This window comes from Macaca thibetana, chromosome 2, assembly GCF_024542745.1.
Source record: "Macaca thibetana thibetana isolate TM-01 chromosome 2, ASM2454274v1, whole genome shotgun sequence".
NCBI classification, from domain to species: Eukaryota; Metazoa; Chordata; class Mammalia; order Primates; family Cercopithecidae; genus Macaca; species Macaca thibetana.
In genome coordinates this window covers 113,861,745-113,881,907 of record NC_065579.1, presented here as the reverse complement: position 1 = coordinate 113,881,907, position 20,163 = coordinate 113,861,745, and the positions used below count along the sequence as shown (strand labels likewise).

At 41.6% G+C, this 20,163-nt stretch overlaps 1 pseudogene; it reads left to right on the top strand.

Annotated features, from left to right (window-relative positions):
• Positions 1-20,163, top strand: part of LOC126948836 (B-cell CLL/lymphoma 7 protein family member C-like) — a 1,005,321-nt pseudogene that overhangs the window by 235,096 nt on the left and 750,062 nt on the right.

The following is a 20,163-nucleotide window of genomic DNA, read 5'->3' as shown; positions in this document are numbered from 1 at the left end:
TGCTCGGATGATAGGTGCACCAAATTTCAGAAATCACCACTAAAGAACTTATTCATGTAACCAAAATACCACCTGTTCCCCAAAAGCTACTGAAATAAAAGTTAGTAATCATGATTATGACATGGATATTCAACCATTTATCATTTCATACTCACTAGAATTTTCAGGATCGTCGTATGTATATAGATATATATATTTCTATATATATATATAGAAAGAGAGATATATATGTGTGTGTATATATGTGTGTGTATATATATGTATGTGTATATATATATGAGAGTTTATTAAAAATTCCAATATAACTGGGTTGTCTGGGATCTACTTAAACACTAAAATATTACTTGTTTATCTGTTTATCTGAAGTTCAGATTTAACTGGGAATCCTGTATTTTATCTGTCAATCGTACGTCGTGCCCACCTGTTCACTTGCCAGTGCCCTTATTTATGTCCCATAAAATGTGCGGCTGGTCTCTCATTCTATAAGGCAGCAATTATCAAGTGCCACCATCCTGTCAACCTATGGGAGTTTGGGATAAACTACGTTATTCCCAGCTGGATTTTTTAGTAGTATAGCCCTTACCTGGCCTTATCTTTGCCACAGCTGAGGAGCCCCAACCCATGTGAGAGCACCACCATTGAGACTCGTTGTCAAGAGAAAAGACAACTACTGACATAGGAAAGGTGCAGTCTATTGTTGTGTATTGACAGAAAAAGGCTCAGACAGTCTACCCTAGGATACTTCCACTGCGCTGCGAGGAGAGTGCTTTCGTCCCAAGAAAGGGTTGCCTCCCACAACCAAAATGGCTAAGGAAAGACTGTGGAACTGAGCAGGATGGAGTCAATGAGGCAGGTTACTCGAAGTGAGGATTCACCTTTGCTCCTTCACTGTTCCTGGGTGACCACTTTACTCAAATGTGACCAGTCCATTTCATGTGTTGTTTGGTTTTGGTGGGAGTATGTAAGTTTGCATGTGACTACATGCCCATGCATATGTGTTTGGGGCAGTGAGTGTCCTAAAAATCCCAGCCTCCTCCCTACAATCACTTAAGGGCCTGGAAATCATACTATGATGTCAAACTTTCCTTCGTCTTCTCTCAGCTTCTTTCATTCCAAAGCATTTATGATTGTAATCCACACACACAGTTCAAGAGGACATCCTGAGGCCACCTTCCCCCACTCTTGGGGTTGGAGGAACTCACTCAAAGGTATACATTTTCCTGATCTGCTGCATCAGCCATGTAGCCCCTACAAGGACCATGGCATTTAGATTCACTGCGTAGGCGTTTCTAACAACATATGTGGAGTTCAGGCCTGCCACTGGGCTGAAATTTGAAAAGTTTTCCAGGTATTATTTATTCAGCACTGAGCTACATGAAGCATAAATGACCCATTTACAAATAAATCTGTTGGATCTTGCTGTCTGTGTCCAGTTAGGAAGGCAGAGTGGACTTTTTTCCAAGATGTATTACAAGTGCCTTGTAATGGGGAGGGAGAGTGTTACAGGAGAAAGGGAACAGATTTAGAAATTTTGGTCCAAACAAAAGATGCGTAAGAAACAGTCTTGAGCTTGGTGAACTGAGATGGTCCTGAAATGTGGAATTATAGACCTTGAAGGAACCTCAAAAATATATCTACCCAGGTTAACTGGAAAGGGGGAAGGGTGCCTCTTCCGTGCCTGGAGAATTTTACTCTTTCATGAGCTCTTGATTGCCATCCAAACAAATGGCAACACACAATACTTCAAACACTGGATGGTTGTGTTTTCCTATCTTTTGTTTCTTCTGATTTAAAATGAACTTTGAAATATAATTATTACCCCCCTTTTTCAGATGAGAAGACATTTTAAAAATGGGCAAAATTTCCATTGCTACAGAACTAATAAATGATAAAAACTCCAGGTTTTCTTGCTTGAAACCTCTTGGAGTCACTAGCTGTGTCCCAGGCACTATTCAAGACACTAGGTGAATAAGATAGACATCCTTCTGCTTCAAAGTGCTAAGCATGATACCTCTCCACAGACATTAAACACATTTAATTCAGTATTGTGAAATATACAAACTACTTCGCATACCTTTAAAAAGTAGGCACAGACAAAATTAAAATTCATTCAAAGTATGTAATACACACTAAATCTTGAGTTCTGAGGACAATTTGAGAAGACAGACAGAAGGAATAAGAAAAAAGGCGGTAAGAGGCACATGGAGAGAGCTAGTGAGAGAAAATCCAGATGGCATGGAGTAGGAAACAGAACTCAAAGAGAGACAATATTTAACAACCAAACATACTCATGAGATGAGGGCAACACACCCATTTTCTTGCCTTCATAGTTTTCACCACCTAGTTCAAATAGCTTGTTCTAGACTTGCTGAGTTTCATCTTCAAGGTGCTCATGCTATATAGGACAATCTCATCCTGACATCTAAACCTCTCCCACCAGCTCCTTTAACTCACATTATTCCTTTCTCATAATGTGTTTTTTTCTACTATTAATGAGCAAATCAGTCCTCCTAAAGCAGTAAATTTTCTGAGGCTGAAATCGTTTCTGATTCCTGGTGGCATCTTCTAATATACCTACCAGTTTCCAGCGTCTAGTAGGCTCTCAATAAATCTTCACTAAAATGAGATTAAATTGAGGTTTCCCATTCCTAATTTACTATAGGACTTTTAAGATATCTACCATGTTGAAAACCGTGTCCTGTTTTAATAAGCTGAATATGCACACTGAGTTTTCATCAAGAGAAGGCACTCTAATAGATTCTGAGTGAGAGAGGCTGAAATGGAGAACACAGGATGTGTCCTCTAGGGATTTACATTCTATGTCCCTTTCCAGGGTGTGTTTTCAATTTTATTTTAAAACTAACTGAAACAGTCCTGTTTGGGTTAACCAGGGATGAACTTGGTCATTGAACCATCTGAACTGCCTCCATCTTCTCACCTCCTGGTGAGCATCACTGAAGCTGGGATGGGGGTCAGCCAGGTCCACAGGGTTCACCTGGATTCCGTCCAGCCACATGCTGATGGGGGAAACTACATGCCAAATAAATGGACAATGGCAGCAGGCATACAACACAGAAATATACCAGAGATGAACACAAAATCAGCACTGTTCCATGATGTGTCTGATCTTTTTTCTTAAAGAGAAATATAACTTACTAGAGGAAAACAATGACGAATATTCCCTACCTTGCATGGTACTCACCAAATGAGGATCTCAGCCATTAATTCAGGGTGTCCTCTAGGATACCTAGGACATTGTTGATGTTCAAATAAGATTCTCCTCAAGTGAGACCAGATGGGAAATGAAGATGAAATATAGCAATACATTTATGGTTCTTATCTGTTCCTTGCAGAATTCTGATTTGTGAGAAAACAGGGCTATTCCATAGGCATCAAGATATGTATGTTGTAATTGCAACACAGGTGTGTTGGCTCACACCTGTTAAGCTTAGCATTTTGGGAGGCCAAGGTGAGTGGATCACTTAAGCCCAGGAGTTTGAGACCAGCCTGGGCAACAAAGTGAGACTCCATCTCTATGAAAAATACAAAAATTAGTTGGGGATGGTGGTGCATGCCTATAGTCCCAGATACTTTGGAGGCTGAGTTGGGAAAATGGCTTGAGCCAGGGAGGTCGAGGCTGCAGTGACCCATGATCATGCTGCTGCACTACAGCCTGGGTGACAGAGCAAGATCCTGTCTCAAAAAAAAAAAAAAAAATAGAGAGAGAGAAAAGAGGCCCTAATGAATAAACAAACTGTGGTACATCTACTCAATGGAATATTACTCAGCAATAGAAAGAAATGAGCTATCAAACCATGAAAAGACATGGAGGAAGCTTAAATGCATATTGCTAAGTGAAAGGTGTCATTCTGAAAAGATCAGTGGTTGCTAAGGATTCTGGGAGACGGAGAGAGGGAAGAATTAATAGGTGGAGTATAAGACTTTTAGGGCAGTAAAACTACTCTGTACCATATTCTAATAGTGGATACATGTTGTTATACTCAAAACTCACAGAATTTACAAGGCAAAGAGTGAACCCTAAACCACAGACTTGAATAACCGTTTGTCAATATTGACTCATCAATTATAACAAATGTTCCACACTAATGCAAGTTGTTAATAATAGGGGAATGGAGGATAGACTGAGGGTCTGTGACAGACTATGTTGGAACTCTGTGCTTTTTCCTCAACTTTTCTGTAAACGATCAACACTGATTAGAAAAAAAACCAGCCTATTAATTTTTTAAAGCAGCCCTATAAGGAAAAACATAATTTACTAGAATGAAATCTTAACAAATAAAAATGAGTGTTATATGATTACAAACCTATTTTTGGGGAGTGAGGAAGACATAATGGAGGGGCTTGGTCTATGGTATGCTTCTGGCTATATTATTTACCACGCGTGGTGTGAATTTTGAGAGGCAGTAAGGCTCACAGCCACAAAAAGACAAAACAAAGGAATAGACTATATAAGCAAGCAGCCCCAAACATCTTAAGGCAACCAGAGAGAGCAGAGATGGTGAAGCAATGACAGCGAAGGGAGAACACAAGAACAAGATAAAAGGTCATGATAAAAATGGAGGAATTACAGATAAGACAGAAACATACATGAAATGTGGGTAAATGTAAAGAACTCCGAGAAATTTTTTTAACCACAGTACTTGCTTTATACTTTCAACATGAGGCCACTGCAGCTGTATAGTATTGTGCAGTCAAAGGGCAGTATTTGAAGTTTTCATCGTCTTTCAAGAGTGAAGGGTAGGGAACTATAACAGGCTGTAACAACTTTTCAAAACTTTCTAGTGCTTTTTCACCCCTAGTGATTTGCTCTCATCCATTTTCTCCAGTTTGCCTTCATTAGGAAGATTTTTCACATTCATATGGCTTCCGGACACACTCAACTTTTGATTAGAAGATAAGGGCAATAAGATGAACTAAAACAATTCTGGCTTGCTTTCTTCTCCAACGTTATTTCCACCGTGTGCAAAGAAGCCAGGTGAGGGACAGGGAGGAGGTGATTGAGTGGAGTTAGGTCCTCTCCTGTCACCTACTAACATTAGCTCAGGTGACCACAAAATCTTCCTAAAAACATATTTTTTAAAAAAGGAATGAATGGGCCAGGCATGGTGGCTCACCCCTGTAATCCCAGCACTTTGGGAGGCTGAGGCAGGTGGATCACCTGAGGTCAAGAGTTCAAGACAAGCCTGACCAACAAGGTGAAACCCCGTCTCTACTAAAAATGCAAAAATTAGCCAGGTGTGGTGGCAGACACCTGTAATCCCAGCTACTCGAGAGGCTGAGACAGGAGAGCTGCTTGAATCTGGGAGGCGGAGGCTGCAATGAGCCGAGATTGCACCACTCTGCACTCTAGCCTGGGCAATGAAGCGAGACTCTGTCTCAAAAAAAAAAAAAAAAAAAAGGGAATGAATGCCTTCTCCTGAGATTGAAAGATGCCATCTCTCTCTCGAAGGTATAAATTAGATGAAGTATGTGTTAGGGTGTTGGCAAAAGTTTACATACCTAAACAGATGGTCCCTGACTTAAGATGGTTAGGATTTTTCAAATTTATGATAGTACCAAAGTTCTGCATTCAGTATGCTCCTTACAAACTTTTGAAGTATGGTCTTTTTTTTTTTTTTTTTGAGATAGAGTCTTGCTCTGTCCCCAGGCTGGAGTGCAGCGGCGCGATCTCGGCTCACTGCAAGCTGCACCTGCTGGGTTCAGGCCATTCTCCTGCCTCAGCCTCCGAGGTAGCTGGGACTACAGGCGCCTGCCACCATGCCCAGCTAATTTTTTTGTATTTTTAGTAGAGATGGGGTTTCACTGTATTAGCCAGGAAGGTCTCGATCTCTTGACCTCGTGATCCGCCCACCTCGGCCTCCCAAAGTGCTGGGATTACAGGCTTGAGCCACCGCGCCCGGCGTCGAATTATGGTATTTTCAACTTACAATTGGTTTATTGGACTTAACTCCCAAAATGAGGAATGCTTGTACTTCATCTTTGAGGATGTGAGTCATTGTTTCTTCCCCCAGTGAAAGAAGAAAGAGCTAGGCACCCCAGCTTGGGAAGGAATGGAGTGAAAGTGAGGGAAACCTTTAGAGAGACTTTCCTGTAACACTTTACACAGTTCACATGCCTTAAACTCTTCCTGGGAGAGAACACACACACACACACACACACACACAATCGCCTGCTGGAGAGATGGAAGCCCATGAGGAAGGAAGAGTTGCTATTGGAGACATTTGGACACTCAGCAGTCTCCTTGCAATTGGGGTTGCTACCCGCTATGAGTCATGCAATCAATTCACTGGGTCATAGTCAACATAGTGGCATTGTTTTGTTTGAGGGGTTTAAATTTGGTATTTACCCCTACGTTCATTTGAAACATTACTAAGATAACTAACATTAACTTTTAAATTGTATCATGTCATAAGGCTATTATTTTTTAAACTATGTGTCCTGGTTTTTTTTTTTGTTTTTTGTTTTGTTTGTTTGTTTAAGTCTGAAGAATAGTGCTCTGAATGGAAAGTGAGGTATCTGAAGTCACCAGAAATAGATGAGGAGGGTTAATTTGGTTCCCTCACTCCTTGCTGTCCTTGACACCTGCAACCCACCCCAGCTTGAAGGCAGCAGCCCACTCCACCCCTGTACCTCCTGGTGGGGGTCGATTTATCTATCAAGGTGCTGGGATAGTTAATATTGAGTGTCAACTTAATTGGATTGAAGGGTGCAAAGTACTGTTTCTGGGTGTGTCTGTGAGGGTGTTGCCAAAGGTGATTAACATTTGAGTCAGTGAACTGGGAGAGGCAGACCCACCCTCAGTCTGGGTGGGCACCATCTAATCAGCTGCCAGCATAAAAGTAGGAATGGAAAGAGCAGACTTGCTGAGTCTTCGGGCCTCCATCTTTCTCCTGTGCTGGATGCTTCCTGCCCTTGAACATCAGACTCCACGCTCTTCAGCTTTTGGATTATCGGAATTACAGCAGTGGTTTGCCAAGGGCTCTCAGGCCTTTGGCCACAGATGAAGGCTGCACTATTGGCTTCCCCACTTTTCAGGTTCTGGGAGTGAGATGGGCTTCCTGGCTCCTCAGTTTGCAGATTGCCTATTGTGGGACCTCACTTTGTGATTGTGTGAGTCAATTCTCTTAATAAACTCTCCTTCATATATTCATCTATCCTATTAGTTCTGTCCCTTTAGAGAACCCTAATACAGGTGCTCTGCAGGGGAAGTGGCTCCTGTGTTGCCTTATTCTTTATTTCTCTCTTAGAGGACTGTCCCCCTAACTCAAGAATGAAAATAAAGGAAAAAAATTGAGTTCCTTCAAGGATAATTCCAGACACCTAGCTAGCCCTGAGAAGCAAATGAGCAATTTGATAAGCAAGGTCATAGTAGCTTAAGACAATAGTCAAGGGAGTTGGAGTCAGATGTTTTGCTCCCCATGGATGCTAAAGACAACATCTTAACATATGTCCCCGAGTTGATTTTCAGAAGCCTGGACCCCCACCAAGTGGATCTGCTGGCAGGGCATGTAGACCTCAGATAAGGGGGAACTGGGGACTAAACTCTGACCTCTACTTTGTTCTAAATTTCCTCCTGAGGGGCTTGGGGCCCGGAGGAGTCACACCCACAAATCAGAATTCTTTTCTTCTGATTCAAAGTTTTAGACAAAGCTTTGCCTCCTTAACCATTCGCAGATCAGAAAACCTTTGAATCCACCTCTGCCTGCCTCCCACTTCAAGATGTCTCACCTTTTTAGTCAAACCGACATATAGCCTCTATGTATTGATTTATGACTTTGCCTATAATCGCTCCCTCCCCATCTATGCAAACCCTTACCTGTGAGCCATTGGGGAATTAAAGTCTTAAGAATGAGCTGCCCAATTCTCCTTACTTGGCACCCTGTGATAAGTCCCTCACTTTCTCTTGTAACAGCCTAATGGGTTCTTCTTGCCCACTGCCCAGAGAAGTCAATGCACTGAGAACAGCAGGTTTTGTGGCAAAAAGAGTTTAATACTTGCAGGGCCAGCCAAGCAGAAGGATGGGAGATAATTCTCAAATCTGCCTCCTCGAGAGCTCGAAGGCTAGGATTTTTAAGAATAATTTGGTGGGAAGGGTGATAGGGAAAGGGTTCTACTGATTGGCTGGGGATGAACTCATAGGAGCATCCAAACTGTCTTTGCACACTGAGTCGGTTTCTGGATAGGTGTCAAAGATCCAATTGAGTCAAGGGTCTGGGTTGAGTCAGCAGGTTGTCAGAATGCAAAATTCTGAAAAATATCTCAAAGATAAATCTTAGGTTTTGACAATAGTGATGTTATCTGAAGGAGCAATTGGGGAGGTTACAACTCTTGTGACCTCCAGCTACGTGACTCTTGAGCCCTAAGTGATTACAGAAAGGCAAGCTAGGGAACAATGGCTGGTTATTGCTTAACTATGCCTACATTTTAGCAGATTTCAGGCCCTTCCCACAATCCTTAACTTGCGGCCTTTGGTTAGTCTTACAAAGGTGGCTTCAGTCCTCAAACAAAGAGGGGTTAGTTTCGGGAAAGGACTATTATCATCCTTGTTTTAAAATTAACAAAGGCAGTTAGCTTGTGAGGTTAGAAGCAGTATGGGGTCAGTTAGGTGAGATTTCTCTCACTGTTATAGTTTTCACAAAGGTGGTTTCACTCTCACTGCAATCTTGATGTCAGTGTTTGGCTTGCTGCACCAGGTGAGTGGGCCCCAGTTCAGTTTAATAACAGGATCAAAAGATAAAGATGCCAGATGAGTTGGTCTGCCCTGTGCTGAGACACCCATGGGGAGCCATGGGCGGCCTCTGAGGAGAAAAGTCTCCTTATTGCCTTCATGTCTTTATGCCCGAGAGCATAACCATTCAGTGGCATTCCACAGGTTGCTCAGGAAGATAACACTCCCTTGAAGCAGTGGAGTATAATCAAACATCTTGGCTCTTCCTGAAATCAGCTCCCACCCATTTCAGTCCCGATAAGTTAAAGATCTTAAGTAGTTTAGACACACACCTTTGCTCAAAGAAATTCACAAAAACTGCCACTGCTACACATCTTATTGAATGACTCACCAGTTCTCCTTCACTGATTAATCCCTTTCCTCATCCCTTCCTACCCCTTCCCTTTGCCCTAAGAACAAAGAGCTTGTAAACCAATAAATTAGGCAGAGCCAAAGAGCTCTGGGCCGTGAGCAAGCCTCCAGTGCTGCGGTCCCCTGGACCCACCTTTTAAACAGTCTCTTTCTAACTCCTTTGTCTCCGCTGGACTCGGGGTACCTGCTGTGTGGTGTGGGGCTGGTTTCCCCAACATCCTCCATGCAATATGTTCTAGGCCTACCCCAACTCATCCTTCCTGTGTGATTGATATTGATATTTTCTACTTTACCATAAACAAGAGCCACAAAGCCAGAGGCCTGGCCGTACTGTAATGTGGAACAATGTGATACAGCTCTTGAAGGCATGACTGCAAAGTCCATGAAGAAAGGTCCTGAGGAATATCTTTTTAAACATTTTTGGTCATATTGTACTCAGACCAAAAAGCTGTTATATTAAAAGTGATGGACTTGTTTGTTGTCAGAAAGTATTCAATGCTCTCTGATACATTCGAGCACAGAACTGGGAGGTGTGGAAGGGAGAAAAAAATCTGTGGGACTGAAACCACTTGAAATCTGTTGGGCAGTTACAGGGTCAGGACTGAATAGTCTCCTTAATAGCACATCCTTGTCACTGACCTTGGCTGGGCTATGTCACCTTGGCAAAGGAACATGATAGCAGGGAGTGTTAGTGGAGTAGATATGGAGGATGTTTCTGGAAAAACTAATTTATTGAGCACTAATGGGCCAAGTATTGTTCAAAGGGCTTTGTATATGTCATCTAATGATTAGAAGTCAAAGAAAATTACTTTTCCTTATTTATATATTTATATATGTATTACATTATCTCATTCCAATCTCAATTTTTAGGAACCCCAATAAAAAGAAACCATTCTCACTTCAGAAAAAAATTATAACAGACAGTGAAAAAGATCTGACCTAACCAACTCCATCTTGCTTCTCACCTCTAACCTGTCTTTGTTAACTCCTGGGCCCAGGCCACCTAACTTTCCGAAGAACTTTCTTTACAGTTTAAAATAAAGATGGTAACAGCTCTTTTCCAAAACAAATACCCTTCTTGCCTGGGGACTAGACTGCCTTTCACTAACAAATTAGCCAAAAGATTAGAAGTTATGGTTTAGGAATCATGCAGCTGGAGGCTGTAAGTTCTAAACCTCCCCAAATTTTTCCTGGGGACATCACAATGGCAAAATCTAAGATCTGTGGTTGAGATATTTTGCAGACCCTGCACTTAATGGATCAGCTGGAACCACCTAGATAGATAAACTGGTTCATCTGACCTTGCGGCCCCTACTCAGGAACTGACTCAGCTTAAGAAGATAGCTTCAACTCCCTATGATGTCATCTCCGATCCAATCAGCACTCCCAACTCACTGGTCCCTCATCCACCAAATTATCCTTAAAAACTCTGATTCCCCGAATGCTCTAGAAAACTGATTTGAGTAATAATAAAACCCTAGACTCCCACACAGCTGGATCCGAGTGAATTACTCTTTCTCTATTGCAATTCTCATTTGGTAAATTGGCTCTGTCTAGGGAGCAGGCAAGGTGATCCTGTTGGGCGGTTATAGGGTCACTGGAGGTGTAGGAAAGGGGGGACTGAAAGTTCCAAACCTCTAATCACAGGGTGGGCCCCTCTGGCCATCAGCCCCCAACCTGAGTTATCTGGAGGCCCATTAAGAGTCATCACATCAGCATAAACTCAGGTGTAATTGAAAGGAGTTCACTAAGAATAACAAAATACACTCCTATCGCTCTGGAAATCCCAAGCGTTTTAGGAGCTCTATGCTAGGAACCAGATACAAAGACCAAATATAATTTTTGTATATCCTACAATGTTTCACACTTTTTTGTTTTTTGTTGTTGTTGTTGTTGTTGTTGTAATTGGCACTGGTGGATATAAGAATTTCACAGATTTTAAATCGCTGTCCATCAGATTTTACTGGTGTTCTAAAGAGCTAGGAGGGGAACTTGATTCTTTACTTGAAGAATCCAGCTGGCTGGCAGCTGGCTCCTTCGGGGTATGCAGCAGACAGAGCCCTTTGTTGCTATTAGCATGTTGACTACAACTGTAGTTACCTGGTGACAGGATAAAATTATAGTCAGTTTACTCTCATATACCCTGCATGGTAGTCAACTTGCCAGAGTAAACCACTCTCCCAGGGAGTATGTAATTTTGATACTTGTTTAATTTCAATCCTCTCTCATTTGACAGAATGATTTCTCACCCATTTTAGATAGTGCCATGAACCCCTCAATTGAGTTTCTTCTTCCTGCTGTTATAGACTGTTCCTGCCTGAAACATTTAGAGAAACAGTTCTCCAAAGGCAGTTAATTTAATTGGGATTGCTTGTAGGCACACATAGTCTTTTTTCTTTCTCTGACATAAAGAACAAACTCCTTCAATATTTTTATTTTCCATTTTGTTAAATATTTATATTGTGTCCCTTCAAAGCAAACTTCCACTTAAGGAAATACAAAACTTATAATGTATAGATTCTTTTCGGGGAAAGTCTAAAGATAAAATCAATCCTTTGCAATTTTCTACTGATTTCAAACTGTCTACATAAACAAAAAAGCACCACAATTTCTAATCTATCATCAATTTCTTCCATAAGTAACTCTTGAAGATCTATAAAATCTAGTTTTAGTGACTCAACAAAATTCTCAGTGTTCAAGTCTAGGACCTGGTCACAGACCTGCTATTAGAAAGCAGTCAATGTCATCCTAGGGATAAAATATAATTTACTTGACATCCCACTCCTGGTAAAATACTAGGATTGAGATACTGAGGAAATGATGCATGTATACACATACAAAAAAGGCATATCACTCCTTTTACAGACTACTTTTAAATCAGGAACAAAGCCAAAAGGACAACCTATGCAAACGACAACCCATGCAAAATTATTTCCTAATCTAGAATCTTCATGTTTATTTCCAACACAAACATTTAGTCTCTAAGCCCATTTCTCTTTTGCCCCTTCCTTTGAAATGGGGATAGGAAATGGAAGGAAAATATTCTCATGAATCCCCATAAGCAGGGAGCTGTTGGATAAGTTGCTTCATTTTCCCGTCTCTAATAGTCTAATAGTGTCTCCTCTTGGTTGCATCTTTGGGAATGCCAATAAAGAAATTTGGTTTTGTTTGTTTGAAATGGAGTCTTGCTCCATCACCCAGGCTGGAGTGCAGTGATGTGGTCTCAGCTCACTGTAACCTCTGCATCCCAAGTTCAAGTGATTATGCTGACTCAGCCTTTCTAGTAGCTGGGATTACAAGTGCATGCCACTACAGCTATTTTTTGTATTTTTAGTAGAGATGTAGTTTCACCACATCAGGCTGGTCTTGAACTCCTGACCTTAGATGAACTGCCCACCTCGGCCTCCCAAAGTGCTGGGATTACAGGCGTGAGCCACCACTCCCAGCCAGAAATTTGTTTTTAGGAAATCAACTTCAACTTGTCTGGGTTCTAAAAAGAAATTTTCCCATTCCCTGATGTCCCACCCACCAATCATATGAACTAATGAAGGAAAACGAATGCAGCATGCTTGGGAAGGGATTAGATGTTCAGGGACGAGGGAAGGTTAACTCATATTTTTGTAAACCAAATACAGTGCAGGGCCCCATGCGATTCTTATAAACTCCACAATTACTCCAGAACCTCCCCAACTCCCTCTTATCTTTCCACAGAAATTCTCTCTAATCTCTAGGCCACATGATCCTGAGAAACAGACACACCAAGATCTACATGGAAACACACATATATATTACACATATGTGCTGACACACTTGTATATACCAGGCATGTGTACATATAGGTAAATATATACATATACCCATGTGTTTGTATATTGCACACACATTCAATTCCCAACTTCTGCATCACAAAAGTCTACATCAAGGGTGTCCAATCTTTTGACTTCCCTGGGCCACATTGGAAGAATTGTCTTGGGCCACACATAAAATACATTAACACTAACGATAGCTGATGAGCTAAAAAAAAAAAAAAAAAAAAGAAAAAAAAAAAAAGAAAAAAAAAGAAAAAAGTCCCCCCAAAAATCTCATGTTACTGGTGAAGGGTCTTGACTACAAGTTGTTCAGGTCCTTGGCATTTTGAATAATTGAACATAACACATAACATGCAAAAATGTAGACAGGAATGAAATGCAGGAACGAAGCAGCAAAAGTGGGAATTTGTGAAAGCGAGAAAGCACTCCACAGGGTGGGAGTGGGCCCCAGCAAGCGGTTCAAGGGCCCAGTTACAAAGTTTTCTGGACTTTACCCCATTTGAGGTTCTTATCAGCTACCCCGATGAAGGATTTGGCCTGTGGCTAACTAAAGGCTGAGGTGAATTGGTACCCTATACAGATAAAGGGATGGTCCCTGCTTGGCCCTGCCAATCCAAGGAACTCTCCCTTTCCATCTGAGACACGGTAGGGAGGGCTGTAGCCTTTGATCCTTTGCTACTCTGCTGGGGAGATGGGGTTTTTCCTTTCGTTCAGCTTTAGGAAGGTGGTGTTAGTTGGCCTTAGGTTTCCTGCCCTCAGACCCAGATGTTGTCCTTTTGATCCAGCTTTGGGAAGTCAGCAGGACTTGGCCTTAGATTCTCTGCCCCCAGACCTTGGTGTTTTCTCTTTTAGGAAGTCAGCACAAATTGGCCTTAAGTTCTCTGTCTCCAGACCCTATTCTCCTGCCTCAATAATGTTTTAAAAATATTTATGAATGTGTGTTGGGCCACCTTCAAAGCCCTCTTGGGTCACATGTAACACATGGGCTGCAGGTTGGAAAGCTTGGCCTACATAATGGATCAGCAAAAAACAACTGGACTTAGAGATTTGAGAGAAGGAAAATTGAGCCACCAAGAATAAAAGTTTCTGGGGTTTAATAGGGCTGGGGAATGGTTAAAAAAACAAACCAAACAAAACCCACTCCTGTGTTGATACACTTTTGCCCTGATCATAGTTATTAATCCTTTCTCTTCTTTTTTCTCATTTTTCTGTAGGTTCTTCAGCTACACCAGTTCCCCTCTCTCCATGCCTAGACGGGTTATGCTGACTTTCTACTTTAACTCTTCTTTCAAAGCCAAAAGATATCAAAATGATCATGTAATTCCATAAGAAGTGCTCCTCTGCAAGAGGAAAGTGTAGCTGAGACCGTTAATTTTCCGGACAACACAAGAGTTCTCTTTCAAATCACTGAAGTCAGAGGCATCTGATAACAAATGGAGTGTGCCATTTTTCTGAAGCAAGAAACAACCCTGGGGCTGATTTTCTCCTGTGTATGTACCAATGGTGTCTACAGGCAGAGCTGAGCCTCTGTACAGGGGTCTGCCTATCTTTGCATTCGAGACAGTTGGTGCAAGTCAGAACAATTCACTGGAATTCCCCAAGGAATTAAATCCTCCAGGATCTTTAAAGTCACAGACAGAAAGGTGCCATTTTAAAACCCCAAAGAATTTACACCAAACTTTTTAACATTCCTGTGGGTCTTTGTTAATAATCATATGAGGTTTCCTTCAGTAGCCTGCAAGAAGGGACCTGGGGGGAGTCTCATATGCAGAATATGAGAGAATCATCAACTAGGGAAGCACCTAGAGATAGATGATAGTATCCCAGGGGTGTGCAGGCCCTCAGGACAAACATGGAATATCTTCCTAAACCTCAGTCTAACAAGAAGATTTAGGGGAAGACCCAGTAGAGAGTGTAGTTGAAAATTGTCATGTGTTTTGAATTACAACACAGGATTCAATGAGTTTTAAGCAGTGTAGGGGCCAAAGGAAACTTGGCCTTCTGAAGGTTCACTGAAAAATCAACTCAAAAAGGCAGATTAATAAAGAATAGGCATACACATTTATTTAATGTGTATACACAGGGTCCTTCAGAATGAAGAGCCAAAGATACAGAGAAAATTGTTCATTTTATGTTTAGTTTCCTACAGACAGTATGTGTGGAAATATGAAGGAAAAGGCTGTGATCTAATGCTAATAGGCTGAGTGGGGAAACCCAGCAAGGCTGTCTGCCTAGATTCCTCTTGGTCTCTCTGAGCAGCCTTCCTTCCTTCTGGGTGTGGGGGAGGACCCTCTCCGGAACGGGGGCCTTGTGACCTACAGTCAAACAAGGTGGGGCAGATGATTTCTTTATAGCCAGCTTTTGTACCGAAAGGTGGAGGGAAAATTAGAGAGATGTTTTTAGATTTTATGGGTGGCTTTAGGGAAAAGGGGCTTGGGTTTCTATGACTCATGATGGGGAAGACAGAGTCTAGCTTCTATGGCTAGCCTTGTGGGGAGAATAAGTCTGTGGGACGGGAGGGCAGAGAAACACGTTTGCCTCAGAGGCTTCTGCCGAAGCCTTCATTTGGGGATATCGTTTTCTAAGCCCCAACAGCAGTATACTTTCATTCTCTTCACCTATGGATAATCGGGGGTAGCCTTTGAGAAGCTTCTCTGCCTATTCTAGAGCCTCCAAATTCCATCTACCCATCTACTTGAGTTCATAGACTCTGCTTTTCTAGGATAGGCGTTAAAATTACATATTTGGTTTACATCAAAGGATGCTTAAAGAAATCAGACACCCATTGTTACTGTTTTATTTGTAGAAAGATGTTGCCTCTTATGCCACCAGTGACTCTCCTGTTTGAAGGCTACATTTGAAATTTATTATATATTTCTGTACTTCTTTAGGAAAAAAGAGTAGGTTTATTTCATTTTGACATTGAGAAGTATATGAATATTTCCCCCCTTTTCTCTTTGACTTCTAGGAGGCTCAAAACCAAGCTTGAAACAGTTAACAATATCATAGATCCTGAGATCTTGCCCTTTTAGTGTTATTCCTCCCTCCATCTTAATCTTCTCCTCTAATTTATGTACTTCCAGCCCATGATCATCTTTAAGTATCTATATTTCTTAATCATTTTATAGAGTATGTTTTTATCTTAAAAGCTTCAATCCTTTATGGAATAAATTAGGAAGTAAACATTTAGAGACTGTATATATTAGAAGTGCATAGGGCCTTATATGATTTAATTGAGTCCTCCCAATGATGCATGAGGTTGGTGTTCTATAAATGTGCAGTAACTACTCAAGGCCATACACCTAGAAAATGACTGAGCTGAGAATGAACTTTTATTTCTCTCACTCCATGCCCCATAGTCTTTCCATCAGTTGGTTTCCAGGAAGAAACACTGAGAGTTCAGTCAGTCAGAGGCTCAGATTGCCCCACCATGCCTGCCCCTGCCAGTACCCCTGTCTTCTCTGTCTGGAATGTTTAGATGGACACCATCATGTCCTTCCAGATTCATGGGTTCCTACATTTTCAGTGGGGCCTCCATTCATCAGTGGCCCATGAAAGAAACCTGACTCTAAGTAACTTAGCAAAACATAAACAAAAAACAAAGCAAGGCAAAAATATCAATCTATTGACTCAGATGTGGCAATGGGAGATGGGATCTTCAGGTACGGAGTTCTGTATCCCCTCTCTTAGCTCTGCTTCATTCCACTTGACTTCAAATTCAGCAAGGTTATCTTTACATGGCAGGAAACACAGACACAACAACTTTAGACTTGCATGGCCTCCTAGCTCTTGATCCCAAGAGATAAAACACGACGCTCACTGATACAGTTGGATCTGTGTCCCCACCCAAATCTCATGTTGAATTGTAACCCCAGTGTTGGAGGTGGGGCCTGATGGGAGACAACTCGATGATGGGGACAATTTCTCATGGCTTAACACCATCCACCTTATGCTATCATGGTGAGAGTGAGTTAAGTCAAGATCTAGTTGTTTAAAAGTGTGTAATGCCTCCCCGACTCACTCTTCCTCCTGCTCTGGCCATGTGAAAATGTGCTGGCTTCCCCTTTGCCTTCTGTCATGATTGTAAATTTTCTGAGGCCTCCCCAAAAGCAGAAGCTGCTACGCTTGCTGTATAGCCTGCAGAACCATGAGCTAATTAAACCTCTTTTCTTTATAAATTACCCAGTCTCGGGTTTTATTATTATACTTTAAGTTCTATGGTACATGTGTACAACGTGCAGGTTACCTATGTATACATGTGCCATGTTGGTGTGCTGCACCCATTAACTTGTCATTTACATTAGGTATATCTCCTAATGCTATCTTTTCCCCCTCCCTCCACCCCATGACAGGCACCGGTGTGTGATGTTCCCCTTCCTGTGTCCAAGTGATCTCATTGTTCAATTCCCACCTAATAGTGAGAACATGTGGTGTTTGGTTTTCTGTCCTTGCAATAATTTGCTCAGAATGATGGTTTCCAGCTTCATCCATGTCCCTGCAAAGGACATGAACTCATCCTTTTTTATGGCTGCATAGTATTCCATGGTGTATATGTGCCACATTTTCTTAATCCAGTCTATCATTGACAGACATTTGGGTTGGTTCCAAATCTTTGCTATCGTGAATAGTGCCACAATAAACATGTGTGCATGTATCTTAATGGCAGCATGATTTATAATCCTTTGGGTATATACCCAGTAATAGGATGGCTGGGTCATATGGTAATTCTAGTTCTAGATCCTTGAGGAATCACCACACTCTCTTCCACAATGGTTGAACTAGTTTACACTCCCACCAACAGTGTAAAAGTGTTCCTATTTCTCCACATCCTCTCTAGCACCTGTTGTTTCCTGACTTTTTAATGATTGCCATTCTAACTGGTGTGAGATGACATCTCACTGTGGTTTTGATTTGCATTTCTCTGATGGCCAGGGATGAGCACTTTTTCATGTGTCTGTTGGCTGCATAAATGTCTTCTTTTGAGAAGTGTCTGCTCATATCCTTTACCCACTTTTTGATGGGGTTGTTTGAATTTTTCTTGTAAATTTCTTTGTAGATTCTGGATATTAGCCCTTTGTCAGATGGGTAGATTGTAAAAATTTTTCCCCATTCTCTAGGTTGCCTGTTCACTCTGATGGTAGTTTCTTTTGCTGTGCAGAAGCTCTTTAGTTTAATTAGATCCCATTTGTCAATTTTGGTTTTTGTTGCCATTGCTTTTGGTGTTTTAGTCATGAAGTTCTTGACCATGCCCATGGCCTGATGGTATTGCCTAGGTATTTCTTTATAGCAGTGTGAGAATGGACTAATACACACACTCCCTCAGAGTCCATATCACTCTTTGATAAAGATGTGGATTGGCTTTGCTTAGGTATCATGCCCATCCCTAGATCAATCACTCTGTCCAAGAGGATTGGGTTCAGACCAACCAGCCTGGGGGGTCCTGTGCTGCCTTCTGTCATGGGGTGAGTGAGACCGCATAATGGTGGTCCCATCAGCATCATATAGAATGAGGGAGAAACAGTTAGGAAAAGGAAGGAATGCTGCAAAGACAAAGACATGAGCCCACAGCAGCCTTCATTTTCATATTGTACTTGATAAAGTTGTAAACTAAAATATTTACTGCATTGGTAGAAGTGCTATAGGGCTGAACCATGTCTTTTGCATTTATGTCACCAGCACATAGCAAATGGTAGTGGTCAAAAAGTATATGTGAGTTTGAAGGAGTAAGAGTGGAGAAGAGAAAGATATCTTATTTAAGAAAGAAAACCACACCCAGATTAATTGCTTTCCTATATAACCAATGATTAAGGTAGGACACTCTTAGTCAACAGTAGCAAAACTATGTGCTTTCTGCTATGTCCAAGAAGTGGCAGTATTAGGCACATCCACTATCCACCTTTGGATCAGCTAGCCCTTTTTCTCCATGTCCACAGAGGAGTATTGGCCTCTATTTGCATTCTAAGGAGTAATCAAATGGACCCTTCCACCTCATACCAACTGCACTGTTACTCACCTGGCTCCCATGAATACTATGTCACTCAACTAGTGAGGAATTAGTAGTGACCTCCTAGGGTAACACTGTCTAGTCCACTCATTTAATAAACTCATGGAATAGTCTCAGGGCATAGGTAGGTATGAATATTTGCTCTTCAGTTAATTGCAACCTTCTGCCATCGATGTAAGTTCTCCAGAGGAGCACTTCTCAAAATATAACAGGATTATGGGTCACCTGATGATTATTAAAGTCAGGTTCTGCATTAATAGCTCTGGAACGAGGCCTGAGATTCTGCATTTCTAACAGGTTCTCAAGTGATAATGTTTTTGCAAATCCTCAGACTACATATTGAATAGCAAGGATTTAGGTGATTGGAGTAGGCTTGCTGAGAGAAGATGCAACACTACTGTCACTTTCCCAGCAAGGAGTAAGTTGCAGTTATTAATATAAATAAAAATTGAGGAAAATGCATGGAGGCTGGTGGATTGAGATGTTTCTCCTATAATGTCAGAGACTCTGTTGCCTGTTGTACCTCAATGAGAGCACTCAGCACAGACTCCCCTGTGTCACTGTCCATGCAGTAAGTCATGTCTCTTTCTCTTCAATAAGAACTCCTGGGAAAGTGTGGTTTATAACACCAGGCCTGGTGTCATAGCCCAGTGAGCTGGAGGCCATTGTCCTTAGCAAACTCACACAGGAACAGAAAACCAAATACCGCATGTTCTCACTTCTAAGTGGGAGCTGGATGATGAAAGCACATAGACGTATAGAGGGGAACAACAGACACTGGGGCTTTTCAGAGGATAGAGTGTGGGAGGAGGGAGAGGATTAGGAAAAATAACTAATGAGAACTAGCCTTAATACCTGGGTGCTGAAACAATCTATACAACAAACCCCCATGACAAGAGTTTACCTATGTAACAAACCTGCACTTGTACCCCTGAACTTAACATGAAAGTTAAAAAGGAAAAAGTGCTGAGGAATTGTAACAGATTATTAGAAAATCAGAGGGACAATAGTAAGTGAGTCGTATGATAAAGGGAATTTCAGCAGAGGAACTGAATAACTGATACAGAAAAGGAAGAGAAGAATCGAGTGGAAGTGGGTCATGCGTCTAACTTGAAGAGTAACCAGATTTATCTGAAACTCAGGGGGTTTCATTTCTCTTGTGAACATGTTCAATAATTGAGCACATGGCTTACTGTTGAGAGTGGAGAAAAATATGCTGTCATAAATCCCTAGGTTCTTCAAATACTCTT